At 35.3% G+C, this 3,412-nt stretch overlaps 1 pseudogene; it reads left to right on the forward strand.

The window, feature by feature from the left end:
- Nucleotides 1-2,146: 2,146 nt before the first annotated feature.
- LOC132421082 (elongin-B pseudogene) lies at nucleotides 2,147-2,503 on the forward strand (annotated as a pseudogene).
- The last annotated feature ends 909 nt before the right edge of the window (nucleotides 2,504-3,412 follow it).

Genomic DNA, 3,412 nt, shown 5'->3' on the forward strand with positions numbered 1-3,412 from the left:
TTACTTTCCTTTGCAAAAGCTTTTAAGTTCAATTAGGTCCCATTTGTTTATTTTTGTTTTTATTTCCATTACTCTAGGAGGTGGGTCTAAAAAGATCTTGCTGTGATTTATGTCAAAGAGTGTTCTTCTTATGTTTTCCTCTAAGAGTTTTATAGTGTCCGGTCTTACATTTAGGTCTCTAATCCATTTTGAGTTTATTTTTGTGTATGGTGTTAGGGAGTGTTCTAATTTCATTCTTTTACATGTAGCTTCCCAGTTTTCCCAGCACCACTTATTGAAGAGACTGTCTTTTCTCCATTGTATATCCTTGCCTCCTTTGTTGTAGATTAGTTGACCATAGGTGTTTGGGTTTATCTCTGGGCTTTCTATCCTGTTCCATTGATCTATATTTCTGTTTTTGTGCCAGTGCCATATTGTCTTGATTACTGTAGCTTTGTAGTATAGTCTGAAGTCAGGGAGTCTGATGCCTCCAGCTCTGTTTTTTTTCCCTGAAGACTGCTTTGGCTATTCAGGGTCTTTTGTGTCTCCATACAAATTTTAAGATTTTTTGTTCTAGTTCTGTAAAAAATGCCATTGGTAATTTGAGAGGGATTGCATCAAATCTGTAGATTGGTTTGGGTAGTATAGTCATTTTCACAATACTGGTTCTTCCAATTCAAGAACATGGTATATCTCTCCATCTGTTGGTATCATCTTTAATTTCTTTCATCAGTGTCTTAAAGATTTCTGCATACAGTTCTTTAGTCTCCTTAGGTCAGTTTATTCTTAGGTGTTTTAGTCTTTTTTGTGCAGTGGTAAATGGGAGTGCTTCCTTAACTTCCCTTTCAGATTTTTCATCATTAGTGTATAAGAATGCAAGAGATTTCTGTGCCTTAATTTTGTATCCTGTAACTTTACCAAATTCATTGATTAGCTCTAGTAGTTTTCTGGTGGCATCTTTAGGAGTCTCTATGTATAGTATCATGTCATCTGCAAACAGTGACAATTTTACTTCTTCTTTTCAGATTTATATTCCTTTTATTTCGTTTTCTTCCCTGATTGCCATGGTTAGGACTTCCAAAACTATGTTGAATAATAGTGGCGAGAGTGGACATCCTTGTCTTGTTGCTGATCTTAGAGGAAATGCTTTCAGTTTTTCACCATTGAGAATGATGTTTGCTGTGGGTTTGTCATATATGGCCTTTATTATGTTGAGGCAGAACCTATTTATCTTATAACTGAAAGTTTGTACCCTTTGACCAACATCTCTCCATTTCTCTCACCTCCCAGGCCCTGGCAACCATTGTTCAACTCTTTCTTTCTATAAATTTTTGATGTTATTATAAATGTGATTGTTTTCTTAATTTTTTTTGGAGAGTTTATTGTTAGTGTATCAAAATGCAGTTAATTTTTGTATATTGATTTTGTATTCTGCAACATTACTGAATTCATTTATTATTTCTAACAAATTTTATTTTTTGGTGGAGTCTTTAGGATTTTCTCTATAAAATCATGTGATTTGAAAACAGAGGCAATTTAAGTTATTCCTTTCCAATTTGGATAAATCTATGTAATTGTGAAGAACCATCCACATACTATTCCAAATACATATTTTATAATTTATATATTTTAGACAATAAACAAATAAAATAGTAAATAATATTTCAAATAAAAATGAGGAAAGTGCCTGTTATGTGGTGAATTGTGTCCCCTCAAAATTTATATTTTGAAATCCTGAATCCCAATATGTCCAAATGTGATCTTATTTGGAGAAAGAGTCTTTAAAGAGGCAATCAAATTAAGATGAGGTCCATTAAGGCAAGTTCTTATCAAAGATAAAGGGAAATTTGGAGATAGACATATACACAGGGAAAACATCATGTGGACGCAAGATGGTGATCTACACGGTAAGGCAAGAGGCCTGGAGCAGAGCCTTCCCTTACAGACCTCGGAAGGAACCAACTCCACCAACACATTGATTTTGAACGTCTAGTCGCCAGAACTGTTGGTCAATAAATTTCAGTTTGCAGTACTTTGTTAGGGCAGCCCTAACAAATTTGTATTATATCTGTAATAGCAGCAACTTAAAGTCTTTAACTACTAACTGTTATTTGTGTTTCTTTTTCTGGTTAAATCTGCCGGACTTGGGGGAGAGGCAGCCTCCGTGATGTATGTGTTCCTCATGATCCGACGCCACAAGACCACCATCTTCACAGACGCCAAGGACTCGGACACCTTGTTCGAGCTGAAGCGCATCATTGAGGGTATCCTCAAGTGGCCACCAGACAAGCAGCAGCTGTACAAGGACGACCAGCTTCAGGACCACGGAAAGACATTGGGAGAGTGTGGCTTCACCAGCCAGAGAGCACGACCTCAGGCCCCAGCCACTGTGGGGCTAGCCTTCAGGGCAGATGAAGCCTTTGAAGTCCTTAGCATCGAGCCCTTCTCCAGCCCACCCGAGCTGCCAGATGTGATGAAGCCGCAGGACTTAGGAAACAGTGCTAATGAACAAGCTCTGCAGTGAGAGCCCACCACCACCTGCCCCCCTCCAATAAAAGAGATTTGGGTGTCCAAAAAAAAAGAATAATAAAATAACCAGATTTAACAACATATACTAGTTCCTACTGAGTACAGTATAGAATAGCTCTGCAGTTTACAAAAATATACAAATTGTATTTTAAATGATATTTTAAAGTTGGAAAAGTGTTGGAAAGCAGGAGTAGCAATCAGCATTTCAGCCAAGGCCTGTTTCTGACCCTTTATTATTGTTAGAAATATAAAAAAATAGAATGAATACTATTTTATATTGAAAAGCCCGTTCTTTCCCTGTGTGGCTGTTCAGAGTAAATATTATTGGCAAGGTCACTGGAGGATTAGTTTGAGATGGTGCAAATGTTATATGAATTCTCAGCATTTTGCTTTTTCTCAAACATGTTTTTTTTTTTCCCATTTAGCTATGAATACACTCACTTCATTTTCTTTAGAAAAAATTTTCTTCATTATGACTGAGTCATCATTTTTAAATGTATTTAAACATTTAATGGTTGAAATGACATAAAGAACGATTTTAATTTATTTCTTCATTTTGGGGGAATTGGAGTATATAAAATTTAAATAATAATACACAAGGGTTTAAGGGTTATCTTGAATTTAATGCTGTTAAATTAACACCATGCAGATCAAATCTGTATTTGTCCTCAATGTTTTATCTTAATCAGAAGGTTCAAAACTTCAAAGAATTTTTCAGATTTTGTATGCTAATTTTTAAAATCACTGTTAATGCAGATGCTACAAAAAGGCAGATCCAAAGTTATATTTCTTCAGTGTTTGAAAAATTACATATTGTTCTCTTTTCATTATTTATAAATTGCCTAGAATAACAGTATATATAATGGAAATTGCCAACAAAATTGAAGATGCAACTCTTCTTTCA

This window comes from Delphinus delphis, chromosome 1, assembly GCF_949987515.2.
Source record: "Delphinus delphis chromosome 1, mDelDel1.2, whole genome shotgun sequence".
In the NCBI taxonomy this organism is placed as follows: domain Eukaryota; kingdom Metazoa; phylum Chordata; class Mammalia; order Artiodactyla; family Delphinidae; genus Delphinus; species Delphinus delphis.